Genomic DNA, 21,485 nt, shown 5'->3' with positions numbered 1-21,485 from the left:
TGAGACAGTTCAAGAAGGTTCAGAGGCGAAATAATTGGGTTATGAGAGTCTTAACCCAATCAGTGGATTAATCTTCCCCTGATAGGGATTAACTGAGTGGTAACTGAAGGCAGGTAGGGTGTGGCAAGAGGAGGTGGGTCCCTGGGCGAGGGACTTTGGGGTATATGTTTTGTCTGTGGTGAGGGGAATCTCTCTGCTCCCTGGTGTGATGTCCTTAGCTCTTTCTCTGTCACACCGTTCCGCCGTGAGGTTGCACCTACCTGGAGACCTGAGCAATGCAGTCAGCCGTCTATGGACTGACACTTCTGCAACTGTGAGCCCCACTCGAATTGCTCCTATCAGATCTTCTAGTCCCAGCAGAAAAAAGCTGACTAAAACACAAAATATGCAATACAGTATTGTTAACTGTAGTCTCTGTAGTGGTTTGAATGTTTGCCTTCACCAAAAGTCATGTCAACACTTCATCTCAAGCTTTCCCAGGGCTCCGTGTGCTGCCCAGCGCATCCACTCCGACCCCCTCGGGGGCATAGGTCCTGGGTATTTGTGCTTCGCAGCTGCTGCGACGGTTTCCCAGGGGGCTCGAAGACGAGCTCCGAGGTCCAGATCTTCACGGTGCTGGCGGCCCGAGCCCTGTCCGAGCAACTCTGGGGGACAACTAGGCTGCGAGGCACACTGCCCAGGTGCACCCCACCCTGGGGCTGCGCAGCGTGCACGCGAGGTCCAACCACGCGCAACCAGGTCCCTAGATATCTGGACTGTTGGGGACAATGCTACAGCGAGTGTGAGAATTCCGACACATGCTCTTCAACAATGGCTTTCATTTCCTTTGGACATATACCTGAGTGGGATTGTGGCCATGTGGTAGCTCTATTTTAATGTCTTGAGGAACACTGATATTATTTCCATAATGGCTGAGCTGACTTACCTCCTCATTGACTGTGTAGAGAGTTCCCTTTTCTTCTCGTCCTCTCTAGCACCTGCTTTTCACCTTTGATAACAGTCCTTCTGATAAGAATGATACCTTGCCAGGCATGGTGGCGCACGCCTGTAATCCAGTGACTTGGGAGGTTGAGGCAGGAGGTTTGTGAGTTCAAAGCCAACCTCTGCAACTTGGCGAGGCCCTGAGCAACTTAGAGACCCCCTGTCTCTAAATAAAATATAAAAAGGCCAGGGGATGTGGCTCAGTTGTTAGGTACCCCTGGTTTAATCCCTGATATCCCCCCTCCCCCAAAAAAAGATACTTTGTGCAAAGTGATACCTCATTTTTTTTTGGTTGTTGTTGTGTGTGTGTGTGTGTGTGTGTGTGGGGGGGGTAATGGGTAATGAATTTGGAGGTGCTCAACCATTGAGTCACATCCTGAGCCACATTTTTAATTTTTTTTTTTTTATTTTGAGACAGGATCTCACTAAGCTACACAGGGGTTCCCTAAATTGCTGAGGTCATTGTGGCTTTAATAGGCTTTTCTCTGATGACCAGTAATTCTGAGTATTTTTCTTATATCTGTTAGCTGCTTGTTTGTCTTCTTTGGAGAAATATCTATTCAGATTCTTTGCTCCTTTTAAAATCAGATTCTTTGTTTTCTTTCTATGGAGTCGATTGGGCCCTTGTTTATTTTGGTTATTAACCCCTTATCAGATGTATGGATTGCAACTATTTTACCCCATTCTCAAGGTTTCCTTTTCACTCCCTTGGCTATGCAGAAACTTATTAGTTTGTTGTAATCCCACTTGTCTATTTTTGCTTTTGGTTGCCTGTACTTTTGGGGTCATGTATATAAAAAAGAAAGCATTGGCTGTACAAATTGCATGGAGTTTGCATGATTTTTGAATATGGTGAGAACTAGGGTCTAATTTCATTCTTCTGCATGTAGATATCCAGTTTTTCCAATAGCATTTTCTGAAGAGACTGTCCTTTCCTCATTGCATGTTCTTGGCACTTTTGTTGAAAATCCTAGCCACTGGGATTACAGGAGAGCACCACTTGATTTCTTTTCTTTTCTTTTTTTGGGACAATTCATTGTTAATGTGTAGAAACATACTGTTTTGTATGTTGTCCTTGCAACTTTATTAAATTCATTATTTATTTGCTTATTTTTTTCATACCTGATCTCACAGTGTTGCCCAGGCTGGTCTTGAACTCCTGAACCCAAGTGGTCCCCCTGCCTCTACCTTTTGAATAGCTGCATGTGCCACTGTGCCTGACTCATTACTCTTTTTTCATGTTATTATAAATGGGATTAAATATTCTTTTTTGAATAGTTAATTGTTCATCTATTCCTTTGCGTCAAACTGAGAGGTAGTTATTGTCATTGCTTTTAGTTATGGATGGGGAAACTGAGGCTCACACTAGTGAAGAGCTTCACTCAGTGCCACCCACATAACCAACATGAAGAGTGGTCATGATCTAATGCTGGTCTCTGTGACACAAAGGAGATGGTAGAGGATGCAAACTTGCAGTTAGCTCCTTGTCCCCTAGACCATCAGTGATGTAAATGGAAGTGTTCCTTGTATTTAATTTGAATCTCTCAAATGAAAATCTGGGGTAGACAGTGTTACGGCATGTTAGGTCTTACTTTCTGAAGTTCTCATTGGAGCAGAGGAGTTAAGCAGGAAACAACTTTGAGTTCTTACCCCCTTTCTTTCTCTTTCTGTATGTTATTTTTTGAATTTTTATTACAATTTTTTATTACAAATTTAAAGAGTGACCTAGTTACCAGGGAATTATAACTGCAAAAATGCTTTTTTTTTTTTAAAAAAAAAACAATCCTTGTATGTTATTTTAATTTTCATATTTAGTTTACATTTTCATCAAACTACATATCCACCTAATTTTAAGAATCACCTTTGGATAAGAGACTATAATAAGATACAGAAGCCACTCACTTCCCTTTCTTCATTTGATGCTCTTTTGGTTGCTTCTTTCAATTTCATCTCTTCCATCATTATTCCATCTGTTCCATTAGCATTAATTAATATGATTATATTGTTGCTTCTTAATTTTTCAGTTTCGCAAATTTTTCTATTGAAGTCCCGCTATGAAAAATTAGGATTTAATTGTATTTCGCCCCCTTGACTATATTCAGATCATGAGGTATTTTACCAATTTTATCTTCCCAGACACCTGGCCCCCTGGGCATTTGGACCTCTAAATTAAAATTTAAAGGTGTTATCCTGGGCCACCATTTATAACCTTTTGTGGATCTCTTTGATTTCCTTCTGAGACCAATGCCCTGCTTTCTTTAATCCTAGTTCTTTCTTGATTTACTCTAGTCTTTCAGTAGTGCCTTTCCTGGGGGCTTCCTGAAGATGTCTGATTTCTAGGTATGAACTTCACACTGACTGGTCTGGTTGATCATTCCATATTGGAAATAATCTTTTGAAGGCATTACCCATTGTTTTTCAATTTCTGATGTCATGGTTCTTCTTGTGTGTGACCTGTTATTTTTCTATGTAAACGTTTAAGATGTTCTCTTTGTCTCTGAGTTTTAAACATTCCACGTGGAGTTATTTAAATTAGTTTTTCTGAGCACACAGTGCGTCCTCTCCCTCCAGACACTGATGTCTTTCAATTCTAGGGCTATTTTTTTTCCCTGGCTTATTTCTTGGACAATCCCTGCTCTTGTTTTCCCAGTTCCCCATTTCTGGAGTTCTCATTTTTCAGATATTGGACTCCCCAGCTGATTCTCCAGTTTTCTTACATTTTCTCCTAATTTCTGGAAATTTTGTCTTTGTGCTTTTCATGACTTCTGATGTTTCTTTTCTGATTTGAAAGAAGCTCTGGATAGACAATCAACGAGGCGTTGTTTTGAACACACCTCCTTTTAGGTGTTTACTTGGAAGCCATCTCTCTGGTTTCAGAAAGGAAGAGAAGGATAAATGGGGCATGTTGAGGGGCCATCAGAATGACGAGAGAACAAGCTGCTCTACTTTGAAAGTGGGGAGAACAACGTGGGATGATTAATCTGAAGAAGAAAAGACCAAACAGACTTTGTCTTCAAGCATGTGACACTGAATTGCTTTTGGACTCATTCTCTGTAGTTGTTAAAGGACAGAAATGAGGATGATGAGTAGATGTGACAGAAAGGGAAATTCTGGCCCAACAGAAACCCCTTCTTAAACATTAGAGGGGCCCAACGGTGGAGGGTCCTATGTGGACATGTACTGATTTTCCATTTCTAGAAGTGTTCTAGGAGAGAAGGCAAAGCTTGTTCAGAGGAGATTCTTTGGATGCACACCAGATACAACAACCTCTAATTCTAAGAATCAGTGCTCAAAAACTCCAAGACAAAAATGGCTCTGTGTTTCCCAAACCTGCTATTTCCTGAATAAGTGGTTTTCAAACCTTTTTGAAAATTATAAAGCTGCCTTTTTACCTTTTAATGAATTTTAATTGACACACACTATTTTTATTTATTTATAGGAAATGGTGGTATAACTCAATGCGTGCATATAATGTATCAGATAAGGAAGGTTTCCTGCTCTGTACAGAAAATAATCAGAGGAGCAGAAAACTTTTTAAGACCAAAAACCTACATGAAACTCAGTATATCAAACAGATCAGCTTAAGTGGAACCGGGGTGCACAGCCCTGCCTTTTTCTTTGACTCCTCCAGGTCCCAGATTTTGACCCAAACCCAAGTCTGAGTTTCTTCCATTTGCACTCAAGATCTTAAAAATCTTATTTCTGCATAGTTTCCCCTCTCTACATGATACAGGGAGCGGCAGCTCAGCCAGGCAGCCTCTTCGTTGTTTTTAGACGGCTCCTGAGCTTTCCTGCCTCTACTCTTCCTTCACACGTGTCCCCCAGCCTGTGTTCCCCCAGCCTGGGCACACTTTCTTACACACTCCCCTTCTCCACTGTTCCTCTGAAATCTATTCTCCTTCAAGGGCTTAGAAAAGGCCTTCCTTCATGGACCCTTGGCTAGCCTGGCCTTTGGTGATCCCATGATCTGCCCTACTGTTATATCTGTATGTGTGTGTGTGTGTGCATAAATTTTGATTTAACACTGCCTACTCAATTATCGAGAATAAGAGTAACAATAAATGTTACCGAGGATGTGGGAAAAAAGGTCCCACTCATCCATTGCTGGTGGGACTGCAAATTGAAACACTGACATCTGGAGCACCATTTTCTGAGCTTTCTTGGGCTGGGGATGTGGCTCAAGTGGTAGCGCGCTCCCCTGGCATGCGTGGGGCCCGGGTTCGATCCTCAGCACCACATACCAATAAAGATGTTGTGTCCGCCGAAAACTACAATGAATAAATAAATATTAAAAAAATTCTCTCTCTCTCTCTCAAAATAATTCTCTCTCTCTCTCTCTCAAAATAAATAAATAAATAAATAAATATTACAAAAAAAAAAAAGAATGGTTTCTTGCAGCTGGCTACTATGTGTAGAAGGTTTTATACTATAGTGAGCATTCTTATCACATACTATGTAGCTAATTTGTAGAATGATCCCTCCCCCTCAGTTTCTTTCTTTTTTTTTTTTAAATTTTTTATTGTGGGTTGTTCAAAACATTACAAATTTCTTGACATATCATATTCCACACTTTGATTCAAGTGGGTTATGAGCTCCCACCTTCACCCCATACACAGATTGCAGAATCACATCAGTTACACATCCATTGGTTTACAAATTGCCATACTAGTGTCTGTTGTGCTCCGCTGCCTTTCCCATCCTCCACCCTCCCCCCTCCCCACCTCTCCCCTCCCCTCCCCTCCTCTCTCTCTACCTCCTCCACTGTATAACCCTGAGGGTCTCCTTCCATTACCATGCAATTTTCCTTCTCTCTCCCTTTCCCTCCCACCTCTCATCCCTGTTAAATGTTAATCTTCTTCTCCTGTTCTTCGCCCCCTCAGTTTCTTGAACATAGTATTATCTTGGATCTGAACAGTCATGCTATTAATTATTATTATTTTAAAAATATTTTTTATTCATCAACAGATCTTTATTTTATATATTTTTATGTGGTGCTAAGAATTGAACCCAGTGCCTCACACCTGCTAGGCAAGCGATCTACCACTGAGCCACAACCCAGCCCTGATGCTGTTAATTATTAAACACTAAAGCTTGGAATAAGGTCAATCATGTAGCATACCACATTAATAATGAAGGAAAAAAATCAACATGATCATTTGATGCAGAAAAAGCATTTGATAAAATTAATACCTTTCCATGATTAAAAAAGGAAAATATATACACACACAAAACAAAGATAAAAGGAAACTCTCTTGACCTGTTAAAGGGCATTTATTAAAAAAAATAAAACTAACATTATATTTATTAAAAATTATAACCACAGAAATTAAGCAAGAAAAAGAAATTTTAAAGTGTTCACTTGAGAAAGAAAAAGAAAAACTATTTATCTGCAGATGGCAAGATCTTACATATAGAAAACCCTAAGCTAGTTATGGCAGTGAACTTGTGTACCAACTTGGGAGGCTATGTGAGAGGCTGAGACAGGAGGATCCCAAGTTGGAGGCCAGCCTGGTCAATTAGTGAGATCATGTCCCAAAGTAAAAAAGGGCTAGGGTGGTAGCTCAGTGGTAGAGTGCTTGCCTACCATGCCTAAGGCCCTGGCTTTGATTTGATTCCCCAGTAGCACACGCAATCTCTCCATCCCTCCCACTCCCTCCCTCCCTCTCTCTTACACACACACACACACACACACACACACACACAAACACACACGAGAATCCTAAAGAATACACACACGTGTACAAGCAAAATTAGAACTAATAATAATAAGTTCCCTTTCTATTTTATGGAATAGTTTGAGGTGCACTTGGTGTTATCCAGGCTGGGGTTTTCTCTCCTCTCCTCTCCAGCTCTGGCCAGGAAGCCAGCCAGGTCAGTTGCTGTGATTATCACTGTTGCCACATTTTAAAGACGACAGAAATGCTAAGTGTCTTTCTTAAGGTCAAAGAGCCAGACACTGTGGGTCTCCAGAGAGCGAGGCTCCTCCCTTCCAGGAGGCATTGGTCCCAGCTCCCCGGAGCCTCCCCACACTCCCAGGAAACATGCTTCTCTGAATATAGAACAGACAGGCACAGCAGCCGTAGGAAGCAGCAAAAAATATTTATGAGTACTTAAGAGTACATAACAGGCATGGGGGGCTTGCACTCCCATCACTGGGTGGGAAGGGGTAGATGGGAGGCTGAGCCTCCTCTGGGGGCCTCCCGCTGCAGCACGGGGCTGATGAGAAGCTAAACACCGTTAGGACACAGGGGCTCTCCCTGACCTCCACCATGCAGCTCCCAGTCAAGTCCCTGGGCCCCTGGAGGCAGGACAAAGGACAGGGGTGGTACCACAAGTCACTGCTGGGGCCCTGGGGGGCACTGGGGTTACTCCCCCACTGCACTCCTAATGCTCCACTCCGTATGCTTCACATGGGACTTCAAGTGAAAATTTCCATTAAAAAATTAAAAAAAGAATCTCCTTTAAAACATTATAAACTACTGGACTCGTCTAGTCCTCATTAATAGCTGAGGAAATTGAGGCTCAGGAAGGTAAGGTTCTGGCCCAAGGCCAACAGTAAGTTAGCGGTGCCGTCTTTTCTCTTTGTCTATCCAGGACACCGGGGTGTGCTCTGAAGCCCTGTGTCCTGGACCCTGTACCCTCCAGGTCCATAATCCCTCTCCTTAAGCTCCAAGGGCTCCAGCCTCAGGGCCAGCCCAACCTTAGGAGCTTCCCCAACATGTGTGCAACCCACGGACACCCCTCTCCTAATGCACCCCCTCAGACACCCCTCTCCTAATGCACCCCCTCAGACACCCCTCTCCTAATGTACCCCGCTACGCCTCACCTCCTAGAAAGCCGCAGCCTGGCCACTCCTTGGGGGGCCCTCCCTACCTGTGTTGAAACCCATAGTTTGAGACCTGGGCCAGGAAGGTCTGGGGGGCGGTGTGTGGGGGAGTACCTTGGTGAGTGCAGCCCCTGCGTGGGATCCCACTTTGCTCCTTCCTCTCTACAGCCATTCACCTGGGGAGCGACAGGCCAAATGCAAGGGGTCACTACCCACCTTGGCCTGGTGTCCCTGGCCACCCCCTCACCCCTCAGCTTGGAGCACAGACCCCAGGGCTCTCAGCCAGGCTGCGGTTTCCCTCTACCTCATTTCTCAGGGTAAGGACCTAGCAAGGCAGAGGGAAGTTTCCAGAGGCTCCCAGAGTGCCCTGGAGAAAACCCCAAAGGAAAGGAACAGTGAGTGTCAGGGCCCGGGAGCTGGGGAAGGGACCAGGGAAGAGGATCCAGCTTCGCCCCACCCACCAGCCCCAGGGTCCACCACTTGAGCCTTTGCTTTACCAACTCACTTGGGTCTTGGCACAGCCCTGGTTGAAGGGGTTGTCCCCCTGAAGGCTGTCCCCTAGAGGAGGTGGGCATGGGAAGAGGAGCTCAGAATGAGCAGGACTGCACAAGGCCATCTCCCAGGGACCCTGCTTAAGTTGGTCAGCTAAACCAGGGCTCAACCCAGGCCTGGAGCAAGACTCCTGGGGCAGGGAAGCCCTAGAGTGACCCAGGGCCTCCTGTCTCCCCAGGCTCCCAGGAAGAGTGAGCTCCAGCCACCCACTTGTGAGCAGCTCTCCCCAGATGAGTGCTGACCTGGCACCCCCCCCCCCCCCCGCCTTCTCAGGGCTCCTCATCACCTTGTCCCTCCCTGTGCAACACCCCTGCTCTGTCTCCATTGGCCACACACGTCCTCCCGCCATGTCCTGCCTGACACCTCCCAAGAGCTTCCTTGTGCTGTTCAGCTGCTCCAAAGACAGTGTCACCACCCCTCTCCCACTTCACTTTCCCACATCTTTTTTTTTTTTTTCTAAAAATGTGCCTTAATTGAATTTCCCTACCTGGGAGGACAGTGGCAGTGGGGATGCCCAATCATATTTTCCTAGTCAAAAATCACATGGTCCAGGAAAATCTGGGCTGAAGACCTTCAAAGCAGTAAAGGCCAAGCTCAAAGGTCAAGTCCTCCCCTGGACACTGACTGGCCTCTCCTCTCCCTTACGCTACTTTCTCCTTCCCCCCACTCCATCCTCATCCCCTCCTCCTCCCAGACCAAGATGAGTCTCAGCACAACTTCAAGAGCTTTAGCTAGCAAACATTCTGTAATGATGGGAAGTGGCCCAGCAGCACCTCTGTCCACCCACAACTCTCCCAGGGTCCATGCATGAAAACCTTGATCTTCAACCCTATTCTCCACCAGAAGGAACTAGTATTCCACATCAGGACAGCGCTGGTATATCCCACCATGTCCAAAAAGCAACATGAACCATTGGACTCTATGAGGTTCTGCTGCAGTCCAGCTGCAGCAAAATAACCGGGGGATGACAAACAACTTGTGTAGATTGATACAGCAGGAGTGGGAGCCATTTATTGTAGGACAACAGAGGTATTTATACATTCCACACAGCTTATCTTAATTAGCATAAACTAGATACATCAGTCAACCAATAAGGAATCTTCACATTTAATGGCTCGCTGGAGTTACTTCACAAATTATTCCCTCTGGCATTTTGCCAGGCGCCATCCAGACTTGTTTACAGACTCTAACATTTTCCAGGCGCCATTCTGACTTGTTTACAGACTCTAATATTTTCCCCTTTTGTTTAATTTAAATAACGACCATAGCGGTTTTTACATAAACACCATAAATAATCTGCTACAAGCAGAAGGGGAGGATACAAAAATGCCAAAATACCAAGCCAATTGATGGCTCCATGCAAGAAGCCCTTGGAAAAATTATACCAGCAATGACACCGTTAGTAAAGATACTGAGTTACTATTTGTTGTAGATTACAGTTTGTTGTCTCAGTCCAGATAAAGCAGTGTCTCAATAGATTAACTCACAGTCCAGGTAAATCACAATCCAGGTAAGTTCTGTAGGCAGCTAGCTTAAATCATAGTCCAGGTAAGTTCTGCAGGCAGCTAGCTTGATCTGAAGTTTCGTCTGTTTCTCAGCTGAAGAGATGGTGGCCCGTACGGGGAGCCCTGAGACACTCGGGGGTAAATGACGAAAAAAGCTGCCCGTCCATAGATAGGACAAGAGCAAATCTGCTCGTCCCTAGGCAGATAGGGCGAAAAGAAAAATGACCATTTCGAGAAAATGGAGAAGATTAATACAGTATGTTTGTGTCTTGTTTTGTCTCAGTGTATTGTATTGTCTTTGTGATGAAAATATGGAAGGGGTAAAAAATAAATTGATAAGGGAAAGAGGCACCCCAGTGGAACCAAGAGCAATTAGGGCATGTGTTGATAAGAGCCCAGGAACTCTAGTCAGAAAGAAAAAGAAAGTTCAGAAGAGGAAGGATTATCAGGAAAAAAGTTGCAGCAAAAGGCTATTACTAAATACTTTTCATTATTTATGGTGTTTCTGTAAAAACCACTATGGTTGTTATTTAAATCAAACAAAAGGGGGAAATGTTAGAGTCTGTAAACAAGTCAGGATGGCTCCTGGCATTTTGCCAGAGAAATGTTAGAGTCTGCAAACAAGTCTGGATGGCACCTGGCATTTTGCCAGAGGGAATGGTTTATGAAGTAACACCAGCGAGCCATTAAATGTGGAGATTCCTTATTGGTTGACTGATGTATCTAGTTTATGCTAATTAGATAAGCTATATGGAATGTATAAATACCGCTCCTGTCCTGCAATAAACGGCTTCCACTCCTGCTGTATCAATCTACAGAAGTTGTTCATCACCCCCCAGCTATTTTGCTGCAGCCGGACTGCAGCAAGGTTCTGCCTCCTTTAAGGTGCTACAGCACTTAAGAAACTAGTATCCTACCAGGTGCAGTGGTGCACGCCTGTAGTCCCAGTGACTTGGGAGGCTAAGGCAGGAGGATCACAAGTTCAAGTCCAGCCTCAGCAACTTAGCAAGGCCCTTAGCAACTTAGTGAGACCCTCTCTCAAAACAAAACATCACAAGGATTAGGGCTGCAGCTTCAATGGTGAAGCACCCTTGGGTTCAATCTCTGGTACCAGAAAAAAATAAATTAATTAATGGCAGAGTATTAAAAAATTTACAGAATTTTTAAATTTACAGGAAAAATTTTTGGTTAGATATGTATAAAGTATAGAAAAGGTTGATTATATGTAAGTTATAGAAAAATGCTTTAAGGTATGATAATTAATAAATTTTTAAGAACTGAGCAGTACATTTGAATACCTTCCTCTCCCCACATGGATCTCTATCTGACATGAATAGAATCCAACAGCTCTGAGGCACCCAGACCAGCCTCTCTCACTGGCTCCACTCCTGGGCTCCTGCTGCAAGTCTGCGTCTCAACGTGCTCACACTCCATGGGACCAACCCAAATCAATTGCCCCATCTTCTGCCCAAGTTCCTGTTGCCTCTCCTTCTTCCCCTTATCCCAGGGGATCAGGGCACCAGGCTTCTCTCTGTTCCTCTCTCTTTTTTCTTCTATCCCCCAAACGTTGATTCTTTTGTTTGTTGGTTCACTCATTTACTCAGATTTCTCTTTTTTGTGTGCTGGGGATGGAAGACCCAGGGCCTTGCACATGCGCAGCAACGATCAACCACACAGATACACTCTCAGCCGGAAATATTTCAGGGCATCAAAGATGCCTCAGTCAAGCCGGGTATGGTGGTGGTGCACTCCCGAAATCCCTGCGACCTGGGACACTGAGGCAGAAGGATTGCAAGTTCGAGATCAGCCTCAGCAACTTAGTGAGACCCTGTTTGAAAACCCTGGGGATGTAGCTCAGTGCTACAGTGCCCCTGGGTTCAATACAAAAAGTTAAAATCCAGTACCGCACTGGGGTTGAAAGCACTGTAAACAGCCCGGCCAGCCTACTTTCAGGGTGGTGAGGGCAGCTGCAACACGAGGCCTTGAGCACCATGGGCAGTGGCCAGGGTGGCACAGACAGAAGAGGGTAGGCAACCCAGCCCACAGCACCCAGGCACATGCAGAGAAGAGGCCCAGAGCATTAAGTGCTAAGACCCTGAAGAGGGCGATTCCAGCTACTTCCGGTTTCAGAGGCTGTGTCTAGTCTGGAGAGAGTAGTCTGAAGAATGTCTGTTGGCTTTGGCCAGCAATGAGAGCATCATCGTGACAGTAAGGGCAGGGGCTGGGTTGAGTGGGCCAGGAAGTGAAGGGTGGGGCTAGTGAGCATGGTCAGCTCTTTCAGGGAATAAGGCACAGAGGGTACAACAGGTGGAGTGGGGGCTTGGGACATTAAGGGTGGGGGTTGCTTGGCTTTGAGGATGAGGCACAAATGTGTAGATGACCCCGGGAAGGAATGGTAGTGAGTGTAACAGCAGCCCATAGGGCACTTTCTGGTACCAGCCACTGTTCTATGTGTCTTTTGAGAATTCACTCACGCTTCTCTGTTTCACTGATAGGGCACTGAGCGACCAGGTGGCTAAGTAGCACACACAATGTCCCCCTGCTGGTAATTTGTGGAGCTGTGATTTGGACTTATGTGGTCTGGTTCCAGAGTCCTTGCCACCAGCCACCAAGCAAGTGACTCCAGGAGGAGTTGCAGTCAGGGAACGGAGTAGGGAGGGAATGAAAGTTGGAGCAAGGAATCAATGCCTGTCGTGGCTGCTGCAAGTAACGGAAAGGAGCCCTGTCTGGTGAATCCCAGAGGGCAGACCACATCTTGGATCCTGGATGTGGAGGGCCTCATTCTGAGCATGGAGGAAGGGCAGTGGCCTATGGCCTGACCTGGGGCTGGAAGAACCACAGGACAGAGGAAGGGAAAAGGCTGCCAGGCAAACTCAGTGATGGAGTGAAGCTGGAGAGAGAAGACAGGCAACCACAGGGCTGAGGAAGAAGGGCCAAGCAGAGGAGTCCCAGGTGGGAGAGAACCAGATATGGCAGTGACTGAAAGGGTGGGAGGTGATGAGCAGAGAGGCTCCTCTGTCTGTTCAGCAGCCTCCCCTCCCCCTCCCCCATTGATGCTGCCCAACAGTCTTCCTGAAAGAGCCTTTAGTCAAGTTATTGTTGTACTAAAGGAATCCCATGGCAAAGATGCCCACTCTTATCATTCCTATTCAACACTAAGAAGAAAGAAATAAAGACACAAAGATTGGAAAGAAAGTATCAAAAGTGTTCTTTGCAGAGGACATGAATTTCCATGTAGCGTGAACAACTGCACTCAGCCCGGGAGCACCCGGATTCAATCCCCAGAACTGGTAAAACAGCAACACTTAGAACTCCTGCTCTCTGGAAGGTGCTGGGAAGAAAAGGAGGAGACAAGCCATGGATCGCAAGAAGAGATTCTCAATTCACAGATCTGATAGAGAACTCTTAAAACTCAATAAAACAATCCCCCCGCTTTTTTTTTTAATGGGCAAAAGATTGGAGCAAACACTTTAACCAAAGACATACCAATGGCCAAGAAAACATTAAAATATGCTCAACATTGGGGCTGGGGTTGCGGCTCAGCGGTAGAGTGCCCGCCTAGCACGTGCGAGGCCCTGGGTTCGATCCTCAGTGCCACATAAAAATAAGTAAAATAAAGGTATTGTGTACAACTAAAACTAAAAAGTATTTTAAAAAATATGTTCAACAACATTGCTCATTATGAATACACAAACTGGAGCCTTAATGAGATACCACTACTCATTTATTAGGATACAATTAAAAAACAAAATAAAAAATGACAGTGTCAAATATTGGTGAGGATATAGAACAACAGGAATTCTCATACATTGCTGGTAGAAATTAGAAATGGTACAGTTGTTTTGGAAGACAAATTTGGCAATTTCCTATAAAGCTCCACACATGGTTACCTTATGACTCAGCAATGCCACCCCTAAGAATTTACCCAACAGAAATGAAAACTTAGGTTCACATGCCTGTACACCAATGTTTGTAGCAGTTTTATTTATAACTGCCCCAAACTAGCTGGGCACAGTGGCCCATGCCTGTAATCTCAGTGGCTTGGGAGGCCGAGGCAAGAGGATTGCAAGTTCAAAGTCAGCCTCAGCAACTTAGCAAGGCCTGAAGCTACTTAGTGAGACCCTGTCTCAAAAAAAATCATAAAAAAAAATAAAGGGGATGGGGTGGGGGATGCTGGGAATACAACTCAGTGGTTAAGCATCCCTGGGTTCAATCTCTGGTACAATAAAACAAAACAAACAAAAATACTACCCAAAACTAGATATAACGTAAAAATCCTTCAGTTGGTGAATATATATATATATATATATATCTGTAGGGCATCCATACAATACTACACAGCAAAAAAAAAAAAAAAAAAAAAAAAAAAAAAAAAAAGACAGAAAAAGAGATAAACCACTGATATGAGCAACAACATGGATGAATCTCAGATGCATTGTGCTAAATGAAATGAAGCCAGACTAAAACGGAAGGGCTCCATTTATATGTCATCCTGGAAAATAAAAAAATCAGAAGGACATAGGGAGAGAAAGTGACAACAAAAAAGATGAACGAAAGAATTTTCTGGGGTAATAAAACTGATCTAACCTTGATCATGATGGAGAACGTACGATGGTATCCATTTGTCAAAATCCCTAACTGTAGACTAAAAAGATTGGATTTACTGTTTGTCAATGATTCCTCAATAATCGACTTAAAAAAAAATCCTACCATGGCTCCCAGGTTTCCACTTCATCAAAACTGAATTCCACGCTTGACTTTCTGGGCCTTTTTAATGTTGACCCCATGGGGTCAACTTCATTGCCCATGCCACCTTGTGTTTGCATTAGAGCCCTTTCCTCATCATTCCATTAACAGCCTGGTAGGGTGGCTGGTCCTAATCTGGGCCTGTCCAAACTCTTGTTTCTTCCAGTCTGCTACACCACTCAGGACCGATCCCCTCTCAGAGTGTTCCTGGGTCTCTGCGGGCGGTATTCTGATTGCAGGTGGCACAAGTGCGGGCTATACTTACTCACCTCCATACCCATCCTTCAAATAACACGCAGCCTAGCCCCAGTGGGCTCTCTAGGCGATGCATCCTGTGGGAGGATGACCGCGGAGCTCCAGGGGGAGGAGAGAGCTGAGCTGCAGCTTAAGAGGTGGGTCTGGGAGGACTAAGGAATGCGGAACCCTCAGGGCGAAGGGCAGTGCAGAAAACGCAGAGTGGAGTCGCTGTAGTGCAAGTTGCCTCTGCACAGCTGGGTATTGCGGCCCAGGGTACCTGGCCCTCAGAGGGGCGCTGGGCAGTGCTCACCGGTGCTGCCTGGATCTGCAGCAGCCGAGTGAGCCGCAGCAGGAGGCCCGAGGTGGATACAGCCCTCACGCGCCCTGGCAAAGAAGCCAAACCCAAGGGCCAATTTCTCCGTGGCCCCGCCCCTCGACCCGCCCCTGCCCTCCCTGGCCCCGCCCACAGTCGGGCTCCGCCCTCCTAGCCCCGCCCCCAAATAGCCCCGCCCATAGACTCTTCCTCCCTGAACTGACCGTTAGCCCAGTACACCCAAGAGAAACCTCACTCGGCCGCGCTGGCGTCCCACTCCGTGGCTCCGCTAGATTTTTAACTCCACCGTCCGTCCTACCTTGCCCATCTCTCTGACTCCACTTGGTGCTTTTGACTTTCCTTCACAGGTCCTCCCAAGTGACTTCTCCCTCTAGCCACGCCCACGTCAACCCTGCCCTCAGTTATCCCGCCCCATCCTCTCCACAACCTGGGCTGGTCCCATTGCGGACCCTTGGGACTGTGTGGATACGTCCTGGTTTTGTCCAGGGAGAAGGACGTGTGTCTTGTGAGCAGGAGGAATATCATGCAGGTAACCAGCAGGGCACCCGCATAGAGGCAAAGGGACACGAGCCACAGCCGGGAAGATGCGGAAGTTACAATGACAGATGCAGTTATTGACCCACTTGCAGGGGTGGTCAGACTCCTAGGGGAGAGGAAGCAGGCCTCAAGGCTCTATCTGGCCTGGCCTCCATCACCTCCAAATACTGAGGCCTTCCCCAACCCGGCCCTCTAGGCCGCCTGCTCTTGGCCCTACACACAGGCTCCCATCTCAGGGAGAACCTGGCATTTCCATTGTTAGAGCACAGGACTCCATGGCTCATCAGGTCCCCCCACCCTGTCATGAGTGAGGTCTTTAGAGACAAGACCTGCCTGGTGTCACTTGGAGGAGATGGAATAACTCTGGGCCTCTATTTTCTCAGATACTGGATAAAGATGAAAAGAACACCCTTGCCCAGCCAGCCTTCTGCACCTGGAAACCTGTGCAGGGTGTGCACATGTGAGAAGAGCACTCAGAACCCAGGAAACCCTCCAACTTGGACACCCAGAGGCGGACAAGCAAAGATCTCCAGAATGGGGCAGCAGCCAGCCTAAGGGTCTGGGCATATATAGTATCAGCAAGCCAGGGGATGGGGCAGGTGCTGGCTTTTCTCCCCCTGACTCTACCAGGCTCTGCACAGATGTGATGCCCTTTGCAAGTCAGCACCTGTGCAATCAAGGCCAGTCTCTCAGGACAGGTGCAGACACAGAGGCGATAACATATTTAAGTGACCAAGAGTGGCTGAGAGTCACCTTTAGCAGTCTGGGAAGACGGTCTCAAACCCACCCCTGGCCCCCGCCTATGATGTGAGGTTCCTGGTCCTGGCCATGTACCTGGTGATGGGTTGGTGAATGGACAGGGAGGAGTACTACTCACCTCCACACAGATGTTGCATGAGGGACAGTGGAAGGTCCAGAGTGGGTAGTGGAAATAGCATTTTGGGTACCATGGCATTTGGAAAGCCCTGCAGTACATCCGTGCCACATATGGTGTCTTGGGGTCCTGTTTGAAGGAGCCTGGCATGGGAAGAGGTTTGGCATTGGCAGGAGGTCTTTCCATCACTCTGATGCTTGGGGCAGCCCCATAGCATCATTGGGCAACAGGAAGGTCAGGGAGGAGCTGGGCAGGGGAATCCTGGTCCCTTTGAGCAAGCTGACCACTCTGATGGGCGGGCAGTCAAAGAGAAGGGGGTTTCCAGTCAGAGGAGCTCCACCCTTCACAATAGTGATCAGTGCTTGAAATCCTGTGTGAATGGGAAGGAGGAAGAGTGAACTGCATGGTTTGGAAGAGCCTGCTGACCTCTCTCGCCAGCCTGCCCCGTCCTGCCTTCTAAAGCAACTGGAAAACGTCCAGGATTCTGTTTCTTCACACCTCAGTGGCTTGGGACATGAAGTGCCCCCAGTCTAAGTAATGACGACATGGAGAGAAGGGATCCTGAGCCATAGGTGGGTTAGCACTTTAGAAATCACCCCTGAAGGCATCAGCCCTTTGGGTGCCCCCTCCTCCTCCCGGGGTCTGAGGCCTTACCTCGATGTAAGATACCAGGGTCTGACAAATTGAGAGAAACCAGACTGCAGAAGATGATGAGAAACAGAAGGCCGGTCACCATGGGAGAGGCCCCCTCCCTGTTCTGGGCCAGCCATCTGCATCTGACACCAGAGCCAGACTCAGTTCTAGTCTGGGGCAACCAGAGCTCCCCACAAGGCCTGGCTCACCTCAGGTAGGACTCACAGACCTTAAGGGCAGATTTAAATATTCAGGCTAGAGACAGACAACGGAGACGCCACCAAATGTCACCAGCATTACCAGCCACCGGCAATTCCCTAAATGCACCAGGCACCCTAGACGTCTGTGCTGGCGCATGGGCTTCTCTCTCGCTGTCACTCCCTCTGCACGTGCACGTCACTGTCTATTCTCCTTCTATCTCTTTGTAAGAAACCTGACTCCTTGCACAGGAGACTCATGGAAAAGCAAAGAAGAGGCCACTAAAAGTGACCAGCAGCACCACATTGAAGCAGCAAAGAGACTTGGGAGAAACCAGAAGTGTCTGACCGGAGGCTGGGCTGGACATGACATCCTTTGAGAACAGCATGGCTAGGCTTCCTGTTCTCAGAGAAATGAGAGCCACCAGTTTCCTTTTTTTTTGGATTGGCACCCAGAGTGCCGTGACCACAGCAGGGAAGGAAAGAAGTATCAAGTGTGACATCACAGAGGTTCCGGAATGGGGGCTCTGGCTGCTTCCAAGGATCCTCCCCTACCCCCACATACACACATGTTGTAGACTGGGACATCCTCCTCTTACGATGTTGGCTTTGTTGGAGCTTGTGACGATGTGATGTGGTTTGTCCCCCAAAGGTTCATAGGCCGTTGGCTGGGTCCTCAGTGTGGCAGTGTTGAGGTGGTAAAACCTGTGAGAAGTGGGGCCTCATGTGAGGTAATTCAGTCCCTGGGGATGAGGCCCTTGGAGGAAGTAATATACTTCTCATGGGCCCCAATTAGTTCCTGTGAGAGTGGGTTGGTATAAAAAGAGCAAGAAGTCAATCACCAAATCTTGGACTCTAAGCTCAATAAACCTCATCTCTTTATAAAGTACCCATTCTCAGGTATTTTGTTAGAGCAACAGAAAGCAGGCTAATACAGAGATCATATAATATGGTCTCTGGGGAGACGATGGGGAGACGTTGGCTGATTCTTACCCTTCTAGGCCCAGTGCTGACTGAAGCAGGCAGTGCTCATTGCTCATCCTAGCTCCACTTCTTTTTGTTGTACAGAGTCCTAGTTTGGAGAAGGAGGTAGCAATCTACCCGACTAAATAGTTTCCCAGTTTCCTGAATTTCCAGGGTGGGCTTTGTGACACAATTCTAGTTAAAGAGATGTGTGCTAGTGTCCATTGAGGATTTCTGGGAAAGTTTTTGCCTTTTCAATAAAAGGAAAGATGATGCATTTGGCAGAGCTCTGTCCCCCTTCTTTCTGTCTTGAAGCTAGTTCTGCTGGGTGGGGTATGACCTGAGATCCTTTAGGTAATAAGTCATGCTACCCAGACACAACTTGTGACATTGTCGTAAAGTCCTATCCCTCAACTTCCTCCCCCTGAGCTGCATATTATGAGAAAATAACTGGGTTTCTATTATCCTGACATGAGTCATTGTATTGTCCACTGAGCGCCTGAAACCCTCTGTGTCAGATTCTTCCCACTGTAAGTCTTGGTGAAGGGAAGAAACCATTTCCCCATCCCAATTGGAGTTGAAAACAGCCAAATACGTGTGGCTTCTCTTGCAGTGATTACGGAGGCCTGTGTTTCAGGTGACACTAATTTCACTCTAGAACTGCTACCATTGACTGACTGAGAAATCTGTACTGAGATGCAGCAACTGCCCAGATGTCCAATGCTCATATGAAGTCCCCCGCCGCCGACACCTTTTTTTGGACTAGGGATTGAACTCAGGGGCACTGAGCCCTCTTTTATTTTGGGACAGGGTCTCACTAAGTTGCTGAGGCTGGCTTTGAACTTTGTGATCCTCCTGCCTCAGCTTCCCAAGCCACTGGGATTACAGGCATGCATCACTGCACTGGCCGAAGAAATGAAATTGATTAAAAATAGATCAGGACTGATGGCATTGAGATGGGGGTAAAAGGACAGTCAGTGTAGATAATGAAGGATTGGGTCAGGAAGATGGGGACTGATTCAAAAGGAAATAAAATGCTAATACTTCCAGAGCACTTCCCCCTCCTCCAAACTGTTGCTAAGGTTACCTGCCTCCAGGGAATTGTTCCTCCCAGCTAAGAGCTGTTAGTGAGCACCCTTTGGGCTGCTCCCTTCCTGCCTTTTGGCTACACAGGCAGGATGGGAGGAGGGGACATGAGAAGAAAGGAAACCTGAAATCTATAAAAGGTGCAGGACACCCCTACTCCCTTAGATACCAGCTCTGGACCCCCTCCTTTCCAGAGGAGTCTCTCTCTCTCCAATCTTTAAATAAAACTTTGCTCTTGCCTCAGCATTTCTTGGGTATTCAATCTTTAACACTGGGAGAATGGGACCCAATGCTGATTTTCAGGATTCTCAGATGGGAGCTCTTCAGGGATTGTCACAGGGGTAAGCTCCTCTGCACCCACATCTTTCTGAGGTGCACCTTTCGGCCTTTATGGAGGACATTAATGGGCACCCATTGGCCAATTAAACAGCTGGTGCAAGTTGTCATTCTCCAAGACTCGGGTGACAGGATTCACAGCCTAGGTGCCTCCTACTCACCTGTCCTGCGGGTCAGGCATGGTGGGTTCAGCCAATGTCATGTGTCCTACCCTGGCTTGAAGCGTATCCAGCAGGAGTGTGCAGCATCTCTAATCCCAGTCTGCCTTTGGACGTGTGGAGACAGAAGGTGGAACTACTGTAAGAGTCTGGCGGGGGCCACTCCCTGGGAACCTCAAAGGTTTCTCCCTGACTCCTTTCCCGACTGCCCTTATGGGGTGTCCTTTGGTGACTGTGGATGAAAAGGTGCTGTGCAAAAGCCCTAGTGACACACACCTCAGGAGGAGCTGGACTTTATCCCCGCATTCATTCTCCCACACTCCCCTCCCCTCCCTGTCAGGCTCTAGCCACGGTTGAGATACATTTTACATGGAATGGCTGGTAAAGGAATGCCTGGTTCCCTTCGTTCACACACTGAGCCTTTACTAGCCTGTAGGGCTTGTCCCCATTGTCTTCTCTGTGCGCCATAGGTTGTCATATTTGGAAGTTTCTAGTGGCAGGAGAGGTCAGTCATGCCTCTAAGTCTGGATCTCAGGGACCACCTTCTCTTCTCCTAGGCCAGAGCTGGGAAACCGTGTTGAGAGGGGGGACCAAGCCACTGCAGAATGGGCAATGCATATTGGATTGGCCCCAGAGCCAGGCTACTGGCCTCGAACTTGTGGTCCTCCTGCCTCAGCCTCCCGAGCTGCTGGGATTACAGGCGTGTGCCATTGCACTGGCTTGGGGTTTTTTAATATAGAAGAAAATGAAGCTTATAAAAGTTGAATCACACATCCAAGCCCATATAGCTGACACGTAGCAGAACAGGGGTTTCAATCCAAGTTTTTCTTCCCTACTGTAGTACAGCACTTACTGTACAGAAACACAGCTGAATAAATTGCACTTATTATTTTAGCCAAATTCCTTTGTAAAACCTCAGACATAGTCTACTATTCTTTTTTGGAGGGTGGGGGAGGTGTACCAGGGATTGAACTCAGGGGCCCTCAATCACTGAGTCACATCCCCACCCCTATTTTGTATTTATTTAGAGACAGGGTCTCACTTTGAACCCACAAGCCTCCTGCCTCAGCCTCCCGAGCTGCTAGAATTACAGGTGTGTGCCTGCACCTGGCTACTATTCTTATATAGCAATCTTCATATTCATCTTCTGTGATATTAATAAATGACAAAGAAAATCCACTGTGTCCTTCTCATGAATCTGGAAAACAAAGTGTTACCACAGATAACAATAATAAGCTATTTTGTCCTTAGTTCCAATAACTTAGGAGTTATTACTTAGAACAAGAAGCTCTCTGATTCAAATATAAAAATAATTCAAATACAAGTGTATTCTAGTCACTAACACAAAGATTTAAAATCCCACTCTGAGCCATTTCTGTATAGTAAGAAGAGAAGACGAACTTTAAAGGGACAGGGACTGTTATGAGGACAAAGGGCAGGTACACTCCCAAGGTCTTAATTCATGATCTATTACCCACTAGGAGTATGGCATGCACGCCCCTCCCCAGGCCCCTCATCAA

General features: G+C 46.7%; 1 pseudogene; it reads right to left on the bottom strand.

Moving 5' to 3' along the window:
• Positions 1-461: 461 nt before the first annotated feature.
• LOC114100421 (palmitoyltransferase ZDHHC19-like) lies at positions 462-19,988 on the bottom strand (annotated as a pseudogene).
• Between the last annotated feature and the right edge of the window lie 1,497 nt (positions 19,989-21,485).

This window comes from Marmota flaviventris, chromosome 2 (genome assembly GCF_047511675.1).
Source record: "Marmota flaviventris isolate mMarFla1 chromosome 2, mMarFla1.hap1, whole genome shotgun sequence".
NCBI lineage: Eukaryota > Metazoa > Chordata > Mammalia > Rodentia > Sciuridae > Marmota > Marmota flaviventris.
The sequence above is the reverse complement of the archived record's forward strand: the minus strand, read 5'-3'. Positions and strand labels throughout refer to the sequence as shown.